Source organism: Balaenoptera physalus, assembly GCF_965194825.1.
Source record: "Balaenoptera physalus genome assembly, chromosome: 9".
NCBI classification, from domain to species: domain Eukaryota; kingdom Metazoa; phylum Chordata; class Mammalia; order Artiodactyla; family Balaenopteridae; genus Balaenoptera; species Balaenoptera physalus.
Window position 1 is genome coordinate 67,353,260 of NC_138888.1, and position 18,861 is coordinate 67,372,120.

Sequence of the window (18,861 nt, forward strand, 5' to 3'; positions counted from 1 at the left end):
CCATGTCCATAATCTTTTCAAAACTCTTTTCTCTCCAACCACACCTGCCAGAATCTTCATCTACAGCCTTCAGATTCACAATTCATTCAGCCAAGAATCATTCAGCCAACATTCACTGTGAATCTAGGTTTTCCCAGGCTTTGCTAGGTGACGGGATACAAAGATGAATAAGCCACTGTCTGATACTGAGGTACTCATATCCTGAAGGGAGAGACAGGCATGGAAATAAATAATCCTAACACAACATATCCCACGTGCTGAAAGGAATGCATTTCAAGGTACAGTGGTAGTACCGAGGAAGGCGGTGAAATCTCAAAAGGTGACAGTGCTTGAGCTAATTCTTGATATATGAGTGGCATCTAGGAGGAGGTGGAGCAGAGAAGTGTGGGAAGACCATTATAAATGAGGAAACTGCAGGGTCAGACACAGATTCATAGGAGGCCAATGTTCAGAGTATCCAAAATATGAGCATGGCTGGAGCAATGGTTTTCAGCCAGGGTAGGGTACAGGAGGAGAAGGTGGTATCAAACTCTCCTATATCAAGCTACATGACCCATCAAGAAGTACACGGCTGGAGTCCAGGATGCAGGTGAAGGACTCATGAGAGAGAAGTTGCAGAGAAATGCTGGAAAAGTAGATTTAAATGTGACAACTAGATAATCCAAAGATTTAATCACTCTCAAGTCCTTAGTAATATGCTTTCTTCCTTGTGTTTTTTCTTATTTTCTGCTAACTTATACCTATCCACAGAAATATCTCACCCTTTAGGTTGGTATGATAAGTGATACGGACTTCACAATCGTCTCAATTTCTTACGGCAGTTCGTGAAATAGCATCCATTAATGTGGTAAAAAAAAGAAACAGAGACGGCGGGCCCTGTCGGCCGGGCCGGTGGTGTGGAGACCCGCCGTGGCAGCGCCTCTGCTCCGCGGAACCCGCCGGCTTTTTCTTCGCCACTGTGCCCAGCGCATGTTTGCCTCGCAGACTGAGGGGGAGCTCAAAGTGACCCAAATTCTCAAAGAAAAGTTTCCTCGAGCTACAGCTATCAAAGTCACTGACATTTCAGGAGGCTGTGGGGCACTGTACGAAATTCAAATCGAATCGGAAGAATTTAAGGAGAAGAGAACGGTCCAGCAGCACCAGATGGTAAATCAGGCACTAAAAGAAGTCGTCAAAGGTATGCACGGGTTGTGGATATTTACCTCAGTCCCCAAACACTGACCACGCCCTGGCTGACTAGATGTTGCTGCTAAAACCTTGGATGAATCTTATTGCCACCATTCTTTCCTAGGCATATGACAAAAATTATCTATTTTGTTCATAGACATTTCCATATTGTAATTATAGAAGAATATGGTATCTATTTAGATGTTAATTAAAGGCAACAGACAGCTTAAAAAAAAAAAAAAAAAAAGGAACAGAAGAGAAACTAGGGGTCTAGAGAGTCCATAAACCATATGATTAATTTCAGGATAGCTCATTATCAACTTTACTGGGAAGCTTTTGTCATCAAGATTTATTCGCCTGAAGAATAGTCAGACACAGAGAAGTTAAGGAAACATCACTAAAACATGTCAAACTAGACTGGCTAAATTTAGCACCTGAGTATGGAGTTTAGGGAATGATCCTAGGGATATATTAAATACATACAATATTTCCTCCTGTACCTTCAAAGAAAAATCTTACTTCTTCATATAAAATTTCTAGTTTCTCTCAGGAGGGAAAAAACAATCTCAACTGACTACCCAAATCTTTTCAGTAAAGTCTTTCTGGTCTTACCTGTATCAAAACCAATAGGAAAGTGAATTTATATGAGAAATAAATCTACATAAGAAACATGAAGGGAGGAGAACTGATAGATGCCTGGTTTCCGATTATTTGGAGCAATAGCTCCTAAGACCTGATGCATGTAAATCAGTCATAGTCTCCCCAGGCACTCACGGTGAAGGCTGGAGGGCTCTGCTCAGCGAGTGTCAGCTAAATCCCTCCTGTCTGCTCAACAGAAACCCCAGTTTATGAGAGAGGGAAGTCATTGATTGAAAAAGGCTCTTTTTGTAAAACTCCGGTGGTGATGTTAGGTGAAATGATAAATGAATAGGTTTTTACTGGCAAACTACAGTAATTAGGCCGTTCCTCATTTCTTTATTGGAGGCAGATCTAGATGTTTAATCATCATCATGTGATCATTTAATTTTAGCAAAGCATTACTATTGGAAATATCATACATTTACTCGGCCCCCCTCTCCTTTTTTTAAGGTGGTGATTAAGGGAAAAACAAAAAGTTTTAAATCATGCCTGTAGTTTAGGGAGAAATAGGACACTAATTTTCAATTTTACATAATTTTAGTACTTTTTTTTCCTGATTTTCATTGTAATATTATGTAATAGTATAACAGTATAGCATAAAATGTGAAAAAATACGTAAGATATTAGAAATTCCACTTTCCTAAGAAAACCATCGTTGTTAATATTTTGGTGAATTTCCTTTCAGCCTTTTTTCTTTGGGGTTTTATTTCATAATATTCACAAAATAGCAAGATTTAAACTAGTATCAAACACAGAAGCATGCCAATAAAGGCAGCAAAATATGGTTATTTTAAAAGCAATTTTGGAAAACTTAGAAAGCATTTTCATACTAATCACTGACCAGGCATGGCCACAGTAAAGAATTAAGTTTTCCTTCTTATCTTTGTGCCTGAAATCAACTAGGGGAAATGAATAAACATAAATTAAGAACTTTGAAAGAATAAATATCTTCAAAGAGCTTGAATCTGTAGTTTCCCCAAAGAACAGATTTATGATCTAAGCCCATTCTTTTCAACTTAATGCATCGACTCTTCCATAGGCTGGTAAAAAGCAGTTCAGTAACAGCATCTTCCGTCCTCGATGATAAGACCTCCTACAAAAGGATCAATAAGACCTGCTTTCATAGCACTTTTTTTCTTATCCCATAACCTCAAAAATCATTTTGTGCCACAGTGATCACTACAGGGAGGAAAATAAAGAGATGTTGAAACTATCAAAGTTTTTCATAGTGAGGCTGGCTTATTTCAAACCATCACAGCATGGTGGTTAACAGCTCTGGAACAGCCAAAGGATGGAAGCAGGAGGAAAAAAGAAGCCAAAAGATCCTCTCCTTTCTTTACAGGGACCTTCAAAGGTAAAGGAGAATAAGATTCATATTCCAGGCATTTACTACCCAATTTGGTATTGGGAATTTCAAACTAGGCTTAATTTTTTAATCCCACTCTTAACTAAGAGATTTATATAAATAATTGTATTATATAAATTTATATAAATAAGCTCTAATTCAGAATTAATGTGGAAACTGTTAATAAGTGGGATAAAAAGGATGACCCAGGTCCAGATTAGTTTGGGAAACCAGTAAGCAAACTTATTTTTTGTAGTATTTCTCAAGGTCTTTTCTATTCCATGTACACTATGAGTCTCCCAGAGAGGCCTGTAGTATGTAGTATTCCAAATTTCTACTTCTATTTTTCCTCATCTCTGAGTTCCACAGACCTCATTTTGAGAAAATTATTTTGTATGTTTCTGAGCACCCAGATATAGAAGGTCTGAGTTCCAGAGTTGATTCCTTTTAATGTGACTATAAAGGTCACACTTATAAATACAAAGTCATAACTATAAAGGACTTTAAATGGCATGAAATCTTGCAGCATAGCATTTGAGAAAATATACCTGAACTTGAAATCACTGGAGTAGGGTCAAGTACTGTGATACCACTTTTTAGGTTTATGACCCTGGACACGTTATTTAGCCTTTGTGAATCTTAGTTTCTTCCTCTGTAAAATGGAAGAAAAGCCTTGCCTATCTCACAAAATTGTTGTGAGGATCAACTGAAAGCTCTTCAGAATATAGAGACTGCATTAAAAAAATGTGGGGAATTGTTATCATGACTAGTGCCTGCTTTAACACTAAAATACATGTTCTTCGCTAGATGTTTGCAAGTAAACTACGAAGAAAGGCTCTGTGTCTTGTACAGCAAATTCCTTTCTGAATGTATATTTCTACACCTTCATTAAAAGATAAACAGAGGCATATTAAAAATGTTAAGAGTTTACTTGAGCCAAAATGGATGTGAATTGGGGTATGCCAAATGGGAAGTGGTTAGGAGCTCCCTGAGGACAGGAGCCAGGGAAAGGACTTATACAGAGAAGGTGCAGAAGCAAAGAAAAGAAATTACTTGATTGGCTAGAACTTAAAGCCTAGTTGGCTGTTTGTGATTAATTGTCCTTAGTGTTTTAATTTCGTGACCCGGAGGCATTTACTGGCTCAGCTTTTGGTTTGCTTCTGTAGGCCTCCTTGGCATGAGAGCCACCTTAGTCTGAGAGCCTCCTTGTTTAATTAAGTTAACACCTTACGGGGCAGTTTTTTTCTAAAATTGTTTTCTATGTCTTAATCTCATCTCCCATAACAGACGAGAAACTCCTTGAAGGCAGGGCAGGGGTCTGATATTTCCCTTGACTAAGAGGTTGTTGGATGGTATTACATTAAGATGGAGAAAATCATCATAGTTGAAGTTCTTCCATAGAAAGTATGCTCCTTCATGCAGATGTACATATTCAAAGTCAGAAGACAAAAGACTAATATCTGCAAACTGTTTCTGTTAGGATGATGTTTATATACATAATGTATTTAAACAGCAATTCAAATTGGTCAAACCATCTAAAGTTGAAGGAGGCCTTTATAACTGAGATAGCTGATAACAATGATTATCAAAAAGAACTACCCCCCCCCCAAAACCCAAGGGGCAAATCAAAAGAGGTAAGAAGTAGAAAGTATGAAGCAAGTTGATAAATCTACTCTCTCCAAATAAATAATGCCTAAATTAATTCCAAAATAGCTTGATTACACTTTAAGCATAAGGTCAAGAATTCAAAACCAGTGTTTTTCCCAGTTCTTTTTGCAGTTAGAGAAAAAGTCCCATTGGAACGTATCTTGAGACAAAACTACATTTTAATTTCTTTGGCTTAAGTTATAATCTAACACGTGCTTTCTACAGACAGTGGGTCATGCTCCCTATTGTTTAAGCCGGTCCTCCTCAGACCTTCCTTCCAAAATGCCCTTAACTGAAAGGCACGTGTGCTTATTCCTGGAAACCTGGGAGCCTACCTCTGGAGCAGCACAGCACAAATATGAAATTTCTTTAAAGCCTTATTTTATTCATATTAAAACGCAGGAAAATTGTTCAATATATTCATAATTCACTTGTGTCTGTGTAATATAAAGTTAACAACTGTATTTCCTATCATCAAGGAACCCTAATGCCCCAGGAGGGTATGCCAAGTGTGAATGGCACGCCTTGCAGTTCAAGCCGGCAGGTACTGAGTAGGAGCATCCCAGTGAGGATGTGAACCCAGCCTTTAATTTCAGCAATCTCATTAAGGTTCTCTTCCATGTTAATCCAATAACGTACTACAACAATTAAAAATATATTTGCTTCCCTGAGAAAGGGAAATTCACACATGAGTACTTCTCATGCAATAATAAAAGAAAAACTTTTAATGTGAGAAACTATAGGGCAGATGAAGAGCTATCATGGTGAGGCTATTTTGTGACTTCATGCTCCAAGCAGAATACGTGAACTTAATGATGCTAATGTTTCTACATGGAACTGAGAAAATTTCTTCTTAATGGTTTTCTTCTTATTGTAACTGAAATTTATGTCAAGAAGTCTTACATTTCTCTAAGGACACATGGTTAAGGTTTTTGCCTTCAAACTTCATTAATATACAAACCCTCCTAAGCCCCATTGTGAGAATGCCAGCATTGTGTCTAGTCTTTCAAAAAAAAAAGAAATCCTGGTACTATTTCTTTAGTATCCTGGTACTATCAACTCTAAAACTATTTGACATAAGATGCTTAGCCCAACAGCATCTGAATATGGCGTATTAAATGCTATTTATAAAACGTAAAGCTGTGCTAATGTGCCTATCTTCTCCCTACTGCTTACAGTATTAAAGATTAAAGACAATTGTTTTGTAAACTGAAGAGTCTGTAATGATTTCTCGGGAAGTGCTCCTCGTCAGCATTCCAGATAAGGTTGCTATTAAATTTGTGCTGCTATGGATGGCTTGGGTCATTATACACTTAAATTGAGTTGCTGTCATTGTTATATAATGAAATGAAAGAGCCTTTGGCCTATAGTAATATGGTGTACCTTTTAAAGAATGTGTACCACTACCTAATTTATAAAAATGGGTCTGTTTGCATTATAGTACTAAGCTCCTGGGTGTTTCAAAATGATTTAGATGAAATGTCCAAAGAATTCTCATGTATATCAAAGACAAATAGCTGAGTTTTGCATTAACCTGCTTTCAATAATCACTGAAACTTTTTGAGTGATTACCGGATGTAGCAGATTCATGGTTCTTTTTTCTGTTTCGTAATTTAATAATGTCTTGCTCTGAAGGGAGGATAGGCAAGAACCTGGATTTTTCATAATCTTATAAATAACTTGTTCGGATTAAAGAATAGTCATCCTGATCTCTTCATTCCAAGGATGTTATTGGAGAATCCTCTTACAATTTTAGAAGGCTATACATTATTTTAATTCTTAAATGGGCCAAAGGTTAGTTTAAAGAAGATGAAGGATGACATCACATTTCTTAAGTTTACGACTTCTTTCTTTCTAATACAGAAAAAATTCCAACTACCACTTCTATGGAGAAAAAAATTTTCTTCTTCCTTTCCCAGCTTTGTAACATCCCAGCTCACTATCTAATTACAGAGAGGTAGGTTAGTCACACTTCTAAAATACTTACTTATAAGTATTACCTATATTTTCAAAGTGTTTTCTCTTTCCCCTTAACTTTTTAAAACATAAAAACACAGTTCTTTTATTTTCTTACACTACATGCCTATCCAATAAAAATATAAGAATTTTGTTAATACTTTAAGATCAAAGACTCAAGAAAAACTGAATTTAAGAACTCAAACAGATGGACAGATTCAGTGATTATGCAGGTCTTTGCTACCTCCAACTCATGGCAATATGAGTTACTTTGTTAAAACTACAAGTCAGCAATATTTAAATGTCAACTGGCATGACAACTTTTTTCATTTATAGTATTCTCTGAAAATTGAAAAACTCATGCATTTTGAATTGATCCAATAGCTCAAGAATACCTGCAATTCTCATCATTATCCCTTTTCTGGGTCCTTTAACACTTCACAATCTCTGTTCTGCCTCTCTGGGAGAAACAAGTTTTCCTCTCCAATGTATCTTTATCTTCATCTGTGTGCTTCAAACTACAGAGAGAGGATACTCAAATTCTTAGAGAGAGTTTGCTTTAATATGTGGCTCTACTGAGTCTAAAAATGCTGCAATCACAAATAGCCAGTTGAAGATGCTTGTATACTTAAACAGACACATGATTTTTCCCAGCAGTAGAAAGCAATTTATGGCTTTTTCTGTTGCTCCAGAAGTCCTTCAGAAAATGGCCCTTGCAAGAATAATGTTATAGTGTGCAATCAAAGACTTATCTTTAAAGATTAACTGGGTTGTCCAGCAACCTGTAGTCATGACAGCTAATGTTGATCAATAAGCTCAGAAATGGCAATGCCATGGGAGCTCACCCCTTCAAGTGAACATGGCACCTCGCTGGAGCATGATGCTGGAGAGTGGACATCATGGTGCAGTGTCAGCCTTTGGGAGTACACCAAGGTGCCTTGTTCAGGTCTGCTCCGGGACCCTGTGTTATTTCACCTTTTCACTAGAGTAATTCTCTAGAAAAACACAGCTTCCTGCAATTCAATCCAGTCTTCAGAACATAGAACCCTGTGCAGGGTTAGAAAAATGGGCACATCCCAGTCTTCTTTATTTTGGAGACTCTTTCTATCCTATGTCCCAAGTTATTTCTTTAGGATTTAGGTTCCAAGGTGAATTATTTAGGCTTAGTGCTAAGGTCTGGATCATAAGTTAGTGTCATGGCAATGAATTAGTAGCCAAGTGGCGTTTTATGTATGAGATAGCTACTTTTCTGTAGCCACTACAAAGACTATGAACACTTGGGAATCTGATTCCCATAGAATTTTTATTGCATTTTATTCAACAGACCCAACTTGAACTAAATACTTGGAAAGAAAGTTGTACCAAAATGGTTTCTGCTCTCAGGCAAGGTACCTATGATGCATTTTTAATGAAATTCAACACTACGTAAAATTATTTTAGTCACAAAATACTTCTAGAACAATATAAGAGCCTGTTCTGAAGTAATAAAAAAATCAAATTTTTATATAGTGTTTACTGTTCTAAGAATTTTGTGGATATTAATTCATTTAATCCTTACAACAACCCTCTGGGTAAGTTCTGTTATTACCCCATTTCACAGACGGGGAAATTGAGACACAGAGATGAATAAGGTCTCCCAGCTTACGGTGATTAAGCAGAGATTCAAGCTCCAGAGTCTGTGTTCTCAAACCTCTGAGACTGAGATTGATAAGGAGGAGATAGAAGGTAAGATGAGACAAGAAAAGCAGGGAAAGTGAGGTGAGGCAATGAGGTCACAGGCCTGGAGTGAAGTGAACCTTAAGGGGAACAATGAGAGATGACTTTCAATGGACATAGGATTGCCAGTCATTGGAGAATTTTGATTACACTATGGAGAGTCATTTGATCAGAAAACCATTATAGGTTCTTGGGCATATGGATAATATAACTTAAGAAAATATATTTTTCAAAGTAAACTATTATAAGGGAGACTACTTTGAATATAACTGAATATACAAACACTTAGTAAAGGTAAACATATGTATTTCCTTTGACTCAGCATTTACACTTATGATATTATATGAATCCTAAAGAAACCCTTATACATGAGTGAGTGTGTAAAAACAATATTTGTTAACAATAACAAACTGCTAATAGAATTCAACAGGGGAATAAATAATGCGTAGTTTACCCACAAAATGAAATAGACTATAGCTATACTCAACAACATAGATGAATCTTAGTAACATAGAGTTAAAGGAAAACCAGAAGTTCTCATATAACAACAGCATATTGTAAAATCCCCAAATATATATAATATATATTAAAAACTGTTTTTAAATATAAGGAATAGATGGGAGGAGGTCAATATGGCAGAGTAGGAGGACACTAAGTTCACTTTCCCCCCATGAACACATCAAAAATACATATACATGTGGAGCAATTCTCACTGAAAACAAACTGGAGACTGGCGGAAAGATTCTTCTACAACAAAGCCTGTAAAGAAAGATCCACACAGGGTTAAGTAGGAAAAGAGGAGAAGTGATCAGGTTAGGACCCGTGACCGTAGGAGGGGACATAGAAAAGGAGGGGGATATCACAGGCTTGGAGCTCTCCCTGGGGAGCCATGAGTTCAAACAATACCTTCGGCACCCCAGCCATGGGATCCGACACTGGGAAGACAAGTCCCCTTAGGTTTGAAAACCAGTAGGACTTATAGGTGGATAATAAGAAACTGAGACTATCTATGAAGAGTGCACACACACTTGATTACTCCGGGGAACAAGGAGGAGGAGCAGCAGACTGAAACTGCCTGGGGCTCTGGCTGGTTTCCCAGATCAACTGTCCTGTCTGCGTGTGCATCCTGGCCATCACCAAGCACCGGCCCTGGCGCCTCCTGCTCCAGCACAGGTCCATAATAGGGTGAAGGCTGCCATTGCAGAGGAGAGTGTGCAGTTGCAGGAGATGGGGCTAGCTAGGACCTGGCACTGCATCAGAACAGGGCAAGGGCAGCCATTACTGGTGCCAGAGGAGGCAGCAAATTGAGAGTGATCTGGAATTCCGACTGACATGCAGGGACAGCCCTAGCACATGCCCTGACCTGCCTGGGCACCTGCTTCAAACCCTCTTACTTCAGCGCTGCTGCCCTCTGGGGCAAAGGTGCTATTACTGAGAGTGGGGAGAGCACACACTTAGAAGGGATGGAAACAGCTAGGACCTGACCCTCAAGACTTCTGCTCCAGCACCCTAGGACCCAATCCTGCCCACAACAGGGCAATGATGGCCACTGAGCATAGGAGAAGCCCTGGCTCACACCTGGCTCTGGCTCAAGCCCCTCCGTCTCCAGCCCAACTCCCACCAAGTGATAGCTGCCAGCACACACCAGAGGAAGATGTGATTTATGCGCACTTCAGATACAGCTCTCCCACCAAAGTCACTGGGCACACAGAGACCAGGTAGGGACACTCACAGACAAGGACACCCCATCAAGACTGGAATAGGTAAATGTTTCACATAATTTCATAGAGACAAAGTTACACAAAATGAGAAGATGGAGAAATTTCTTTCAAATAAAAGGACAAGAAAACAAAACTAAACTAATGAAACAGATAAATAATTTACCAGATAAAAAGTTCAAAGCATTAGTAATAAGAATGCTAACCGAACTTGTGAAAAGACTGGGTGAACACAGTGACAATTTTAATAAGAAACTAGAAAATATAAAAAAGAAGCAGTCAGAGCTGAAGAATACAATAACTGAAACTAAAAATACACTAGACAGAATTAACAGCAGACTAGGTGATAAAAAGAATGCAACTGATCTGGAAGATAGAATAATGAAAATCACCCAATCAGAACAGCAAAAAGAAAAACATAATTTTAAAAATGAGGACAGTTATACTTAGGAATAAACCTACCTAAGGAGACAAAAGAACTGTATGCAGAAAACTATAAGACACTGATGAAAGAAATTAAAGATGACGCAAACAGATGGAGAGATACACCATGTTCTTGGATTGGAAGAATCCACATTGTGAAAATGACTCTACTACCCAAAGCAATCTACAGATTCAATGCAATCCCTAACAAACTACCAATGGCATTTTTCACAGAACTAGAACAAAAAATTTCACAATTTGTATAGAAACACAAAAGATCCCGAATAGCCAAAGCAATCTTGAGAAAGAAAAATGGAGCTGGAGGAATCAGGCTCCCTGACTTCAGACTATACTACAAAGCTACAGTAATCAAGACAGTATGACACTGGCACAAAAACAGAAATATAGATCAATGGAACAGGATAGAAAGCCCAGAGATAAACCCACGCACATATGGTCACCTTATTTTTGATAAAGGAGGCAAGAATGCACAATGGAGAAAAGACAGCCTCTTCAATAAGTGGTGCTGGGAAAACTGGACAGCTACATGTAAAAGAATGAAATTAGAACACTCCCTAACACCATATACAAAAATAAACTCAAAATGGATTAAAGACTTAAATGTAAGACCAGACACTATAAAACTCTTAGAGGAAAACATAGGCAGAACACTCTATGACATACATCACAGCAAGATCCTTTTTGACCCACCTCCTAGAGAAATGGAAATAAAAACAAAAATAAACTAATGGGACCTAATGAAACTTAAAAGCTTTTGCGCAGCAAAGGAAACCATAAACAAGACGAAAAGAGAACTGTCAGAATGGGAGAAAATATTTGCAAATGAAGCAACTGCCAAAGGATTAATCTCTAAAATTTACAAGCAGCTCATGCAGCTCAATATCAAAAAAACAAACAACCCAATCCAAAAATGGGCAGAAGACCTAAATAGACATTTCTCTAAAGAACATATACAGATTGCCAACAAACACATGAAAGGATGCTCAACATCATTAATCATTAGAGAAATGCAAATCAAAACTACAATAAGGTATCACCTCACACCAGTCAGAATGGCCACCATCAAAAAATCTACAAACAATAAATGCTGGAGAGGGTGTGGAGAAAAGGGAACACTCTTGCACTGTTGGTTGGGAAAGTAAATTGATACAGCCACTATGGGGAACAGTATGGAGGTTCTTCAAAAAAGTAAAAATAGAACTACCATACGACCCAGCAATACCACTACTGGGCATATACCCTGAGAAAACCATAATTCAAAAAGAGGCATGAACTACACTGTTCACTGCAGCTCTATTTACAATAGCCAGGACATGGAAGCAACCTAAGTGTCCATCGACAGATGAATGGATAAAGAAGATGTGGCACATATATACAATGGAATATTACTCAGCCATAAAAAGAAACGAAATTGAGTTATTTGTAGTGAGGTGGATGGACCTAGAAACTGTCATACAGAGTGAAGTAAGTCAGAAAGAGAAAAACAAATACCATATGCTAACACATATATATGGAATGATAAAAAAAAAAAATCGTTCTGAAGAACCTAGGGGCAGGACAGGAATAAAGACGCAGACGTAGAGAATGGACTTGAGGACACGGGGAGGGGGAAGGGTAAGCTGGGACGAAGTGAGAGAGTGGCATGTATATATATACACTACCAAATGTAAAATAGATAGCTAGTGGGAAGCAGCCACATAGCACAGGGAGATCAGCTTGGTGCTTTGTGACCACCTAGAGGGGTTGGATAGGGAGGATGGGAGGGAGACGCAAGAAGGAGGAGATAAAGGGATATATGTATATGTACAGCTGATTCACTTTGTTATAAAACAGAAACTAACATACCATTGTAAAGCAATTATACTCCAATAAAGATGTTAAAAAAAAATGAGGACAGTTTAAGGGACCTCTGGGACCATATCAAACATATTAACATTCACATTATAGGGATCCCAGAAGGAGAAGAAAGAGAGAAAGGGGTAGAAAATGTGTTTGTTGAAATTATGGCTGAAAACTTCCTGAACCTGAAGAAGGAAGCAGATATGCACATACAGAAAGCACAGAGTCCCCAACAAGATGAACCCAAAATGACCCACACAAAGACATATCGTAATTTAAATGGCAAAAGTTAAAGATAAAGGGAGAATTCTAAAAGCAGCAAGAGAAAAACTAAGAGTCACATACAAGGGAACCCCTGTAAGACTATCAGCTGATTTTTCTACAGAAACTTTGCAAGCCAGATGGGAGTGGCATGATATATTTAGAGTGCTGAAGGGGAAAAAGCTACAACCTGGGATGCTTTACTGAGCAAGTTTATCATTCAGAATTGAAGGAGAGATAAAGAAATTCTCAACAAGCAAAGACTAAAAGAGCTCATCAATATTAAACCAACCCTAAAAGAGATGTTAAAGGGTCTTCTCTAAGTGGAAATGAAAAGGCTACAATGAGAAGAATTTATAGGGAAAAAAATATCCTACTACTAAAGGCAAATATATAGTAAAGACAGTGGATCCACCTCTTAAATAAGCTAGTATGAAGATTAAAATACAAAATTTGTAAATTCAACTGTAACTTAGTAAAAAGTTAAGGGATAGATGTGAAGATGTAAAATATGACATCAAAAACATGAAGCATGAGAGAGGGGAGTAAAAAATGTACATCTTTTAGAATGTATTTCAATTTAAAACACTGTCAGTTTAAAATAAGTAGATATAGGTCAATATATATGAACCCCATGGTAACCACAAATCAAAAACCTACCATAGATACAAAAAAAACCTACCGTAAAAGGAACACAAATAGACCACAAAAGAAAATCATTGAACAACAGGGGAAGAAACTAAAAGAAGAAGAAAATAACAGAGAAGAACTACAAAAACAACCAGAAAAACAAGTAGCAAAATGGCAATAAATACATAGCTATCAATAATCACTTTAAATGTCAATGGACTAAATGCTCCAATCAAAAGACCTACGGTGACTGGGTAAAAAAACATGACCCATCTATATGCTGCTTACAGGAGACTCAGTTCAGAGCTAAAGACACACAGAGACCAAAAACGAGGGGATGAAAAAATATATTTCATGCAAGTGGAAATGAAAAGAAAGCTGGGGTAGCAATATTCATATCAAGGTAAACGCTAGTCTATAGCAAAAGACAAAGAAGGGCATTATATAATGATAAAGGGATCAAAGCAAGAAGAGGATGTAATGTTCTTTAACATATATGCACCTAATATAGGATACCTAAATATGCAAAGCAAATATTAAAGACATAAAGGGAGAAATTGACAATAATAGTAGGGGACTTTAATACCCCATTACATCAATGGACAGATCATCCAGACAGACAATCAATAAGGAAACAGTGGCTTTAAATGGCAAAAGATTTAATGCAAGCATTATCAAAACACCCATGACATTTTTCACAGAACTAGAACAAATAATCCTAAAATTTATATGGAACCACATAAGTCCCCAAAGAGCCAAAGCAAGCCTGAGAAAAAGGAACAAAGCTGAAGGTATCACACTCGACTTCAGACTATACTACAAACCCGCAGTAATCAAAGAGCCATGGTACTGGCACAAAAACAGACACATAGATCAATGGAACTAAATAGAGAGCCCAGAAATAAACCCACACAGTTATGGTCAAGTAGTCTAGGACAAAGGAGACAAGAATATACAATGTGGAAAAGATGTCTCTTCAATAAATTGTACTGGGAAAACTGGACAGCTACATGTAAAAGAATGAAATTAGAACATTTTCTCACACCATATACAAAATAAACTCAAAATAGATTAAAAACCTAAATGTAAGACTGGAAACCATAAAACTCCTAGAAGAAAACATAGGCAGAACCCTCTTTGACATAAATCGTAGCAATACTTTTATGGATATGTCTCCTAGGGCAAAGGAAACAAAAGCAAAAATAAATAAATGGGACATAACTAAACTTGAAAGTTTTTGCACAGCAAAGGAAACCATCGACAAAATGTAGAAACAACCTACTGAATGAGAGAAAGTATTTGCAAATGGCATGACTGATAAGGGGTTAATATTCAAAAATATATAAACAGCTCATACAACTCAATATCAACAAAACAATCTGATTTAAAAATGGGCAGAAGAACTGAACAGACATTTTTTCCAAGGAAGACATACAGATGGCCAACAGGCACATGAAAAGATACTTAACATCGTTAATCATCAGAGACGTGCAAATCAAAACCGCAATGAGATATCACCCCACACTTGTGAAAGGCTGTCATCAAAAAGACCACAAATAACAAAGGTTGGTGAGGATGTGGAGAAAAGGGAACCCTCGTTCACTGTTGGTGGGAATGTAAATTGGTACAGCCACTATGGAGAACAGTATGGAGGTTCCTCAAAAAAATTAAGAATAGAACTACCATGTGATCCAGCAACTCCACTCCTGGGTACATATTCAAAGAAAACAGAAACACTAACTAGAAAAGATACATGCACCCCAATGTTCATCGCAGCATTATTTACAATAGCCAAGACATGGAAGCAACCTAAGTGTCCATCAACACATGAATGGATAAAGAAGAAGTGGTATATATATATGTGTATATATATGTATATATACATATGTATATATACACACACATATATATATACACAATGTAATTATTACTCAGCTAAATTTTGCCATGTGCAACAACATGGATGGCCTGGAGGGTATTATGTTTAGTGAAATAAGTCAGACAGTGAAAGACAAATACTGTATGTAGTCTAAAAAATGAAACAAATGAATGAATATAACAAAACAGAAACAGACTCACAGATATAGAGAACAAACTAGTGGTTACCAGTAGGTAAAGGAAAGGGGGAAAGGGAAGATAAGGTAGGGGATTAAGAGGTACAGACTACTATATATAAAATAAATGAGCTACAAGGATATATTGTACAGCACAGGGAATATGGCCATTATTTTATAATAACTTTAAATGGAGTATAATCTATAAATATATTGAATCACTATGTTGTATACCTGAAACTAATATAATGTTGTAAGTCAACTGTATTTCAATAAAAAATATTAAGGGAAAGATAAATACGAAGTTCAGCTCAATGATAATATCTGATGAGGAGACAGGGACTTGGGATAAGAGAACACATTGTGTACAGGCAGGTTACTTTCAATGGTCTAGTCCTTGAGTTAAGTGGTGGTTTCACTGAGTGTTTGTTATATTATTAATACATAAATATGTAAAAAAATAAAAATAAAAAACATTCAGAGTAATCCAGATAAGAAGGAAAAGTAAAAGGAGAGTATGAGAGAAGAAAATCAGCAAAGAAAGCTCCCAGATAACAGTGACTGTGGAAATGGATGTAACGGAAGAATCCCTCTAGCTTCTGGGATCTTCTGACTCCTGATTCAGTCCTCTCTCTACTCTTCCACAAGTGTTTTCCTATCGGAGAATAACTTCTTGATCACATCTTACATTTTTTTGTATTGTTCACAACACCCAACTCAGAACTAGGCAAATGGTATAGCCTCAAAAATTATAAGAAGGAATACAACTGCATGGCCAAGCAATGCAGATGCCTCAGAAATCACTGTCTTCCAACTCAGAAATCCCTTCTAAAACATTCCTGGCATTCTACTTCTGCTTACATACATCCAGTAATGAGAAGATCACTGTTTTGACACAGTTTGTTTCATTGTCAAACAGGTGGAATTGCCAGAAAGGTGTTCCTTATAGACATAGCAAATTGATGATTGTAAGTACTAGATCTTCTCTGTAGGACAATGAAAAACAAGTCTATTCCCTGCTCAAGGAAACAGCCTTTCAAATATTAAAGTAAAATAGTAACTCCCTGTGACTCTTCCTTTTTTCTAAGATGAGCTTTTCTAGTCTTTATAACACTATTTCCTGGCCCTTTCCTCCCTGGCACCTTCTCACCCAGTACTTTCCAGAACATTAATTCTCTCATGAAAGCACAGTCCCCAGAAATGAGCTCAGTTTCTCCTGATGATACCTGACCAGTGCAGGACAGAAAAGACTTAGCATAACCTGTCCTTACCCTGAAGTCAATACTTATAAATTTGCCATGTGTAAAGAGGTTGGCTTTGGACGTACGAAGCAAGAAACCAGAGTTTAAGGAGAAGGCAAAAAACTTTCCTTTTCTCAGATGAGCCATTCCATGGATATCATAAAAATAACAACACATTACATCTGCAAAGCATTTTAGAGTCCATTAAATGCTTTCATGTACATTATCTCACTAAGTCTTTGCAGCACTCTCACAGTTAGGTGTTAGTTTCCACATTTTTCAGATGAGAAAACCAAAATCATGGAGCACGCGAGAGACAGAACAAGAGCTAGAACTTGTGTGTTCTCACCCTAGAGACTAGCATCTTTCCACAGTAGCATGCTGCTTCAAATAATCATATAATCATTAAATGGCTGGCCTCTCTCTAAACAACAAACTAGGAAATGAATTTTGCAGTAGAGACCTAAATACATTATTGATTTTTAAAATCAATAAGAAAAAGACTGCCAATCCAATAGAACAATGGACAATGAATTCATCTCGCAGGTTCACAGAAGAAATACAGATAGCCAATAAACACATTTTAAGATGCTCAATTTGACTCATGGTTTTAGAATGCAAATTAAACCATCAGTAGGCTATCATTTTACACTAACCAAATTAGCAAAAATTAAGAAAAAAATGGATAATGCACAGTACTGGTGAGAGTGTGGGGATAACGGAAACTCTGCTACTGAGCGAAAGAATAAATGAATGCACTGTGTGTGGAAGTGCACTTTGGTACAGATTTTCGAAGGTCCATTTGGCAAGAACTATTTCGATTTGAATACTTTTGTCCTTTGACCCAGCTATTTCACTTTTAAGAATATGTCCTCAAGGCTTACTTAAGTGTTCAAAAATATCTGTCCAAGGACATTTATTGTTGCACTGCTTACATTTGCAAGTACATGGATACATTCTAAATATCTGTCACTAAGGGATTATTAACTAAAGCACAGTACATCCATACAATGGAGCACTGTGTAGCTATTAAAAAGATGAGGTGTGTTCATTTTTAGTCTGTGGAAATATGTCCATAGTGGGGTTTTTTTTGTTTTTTTTTTAATTTTTTATTTATTTGTTTATTTATTTATGGCTGCGTTGGGTCTTCGTTTCTGAGCGAGGGCTTTCTCTAGTTGCGGCAAGCGGGGGCCACTCCTCATCGCGGTGCGCAGACCTCTCACTATCGCGGCCTCTCTTGTTGCGGAGCACAGGCTCCAGACGCGCAGGCTCAGTAATTGTGGCTCACGGGCCTAGCTGCTCCGCGGCATGTGGGATCTTCCCAGACCAGGGCTCGAACCCGTGTCCCCTGCACTGGCAGGCAGACTCTCAACCACTGCGCCACCAGGGAAGCCCTGTCCATAGTGTTTTAAGTGAATAAAGTGAACTGCAGTATAGTATGTAATATGATCCCACTTGTAAAAGAACAACACTCATATATGTGGACGCTTACTTGCATAAATAGCCATATTGTACAGATTATACACATACATACATATGTTTATGAAAACAAAATGTCTTGAAGGACACAGTACAAACCAAGCTGTCAACAATGGTTATTTCTGGAAAGTGGAATTCCATAGAATGAAAAATGGGGAATAACAGGGCACTTTTATATTTCTGGCTTCTTGAACAATATGCCATACTCAGGAACAGGTCTGGACTATTCTGTTATGTCCGGAACATTAGAGAAAGTGGTATACAATGGGGTTTCCTTTTGAACCAGAAATGCATCAGTCCCATTAGTTTTTATTTACTAAGCAACTACTTTGTGTCAGGCATGACACTAAGAACTGCACGCATGTTATTTAAGATAACCTATACATTAAAACACATGTGAGTTAAGTATTAACATCCATCCTTACAATGAAAGTATGATCCAAACCTCTGATATTATGATCCATTGACTGCACCAGGCTGGAGGGGAGGCACATATTTAGACAACTGAAACCTTTTTTGACCTGTATCTAACAATGGTAAGAAAAATCAAATTAGCAAAAATTCAGATTTTAAAGAACTTCAAGAGGAATGCAGTTTTCAAATTCATAACCAAAGGAATGGAGAGTTGTATATTAAGATTATGGTTTCTTTATCATTGAGGCTAAAAGTTGACCCTATGTTCTAATGTCTTAGAAGCAACAGATATTTTAGATTACACGTCACCA

The 18,861-nt window shown here is 37.4% G+C and overlaps 1 pseudogene across 1 annotated transcript in view; it reads left to right on the top strand.

The window, feature by feature from the left end:
* LOC309667347 (bolA-like protein 3 pseudogene) overlaps positions 1–18,515 on the top strand; it is a 101,678-nt pseudogene extending 83,163 nt beyond the window's left edge. Inside the window, exon 3 of the transcript in view lies at positions 859–18,515. The product of the transcript in view is annotated as a bolA-like protein 3 pseudogene (transcript). The remainder of the gene's footprint in view (positions 1–858) is intronic.
* The last annotated feature ends 346 nt before the right edge of the window (positions 18,516–18,861 follow it).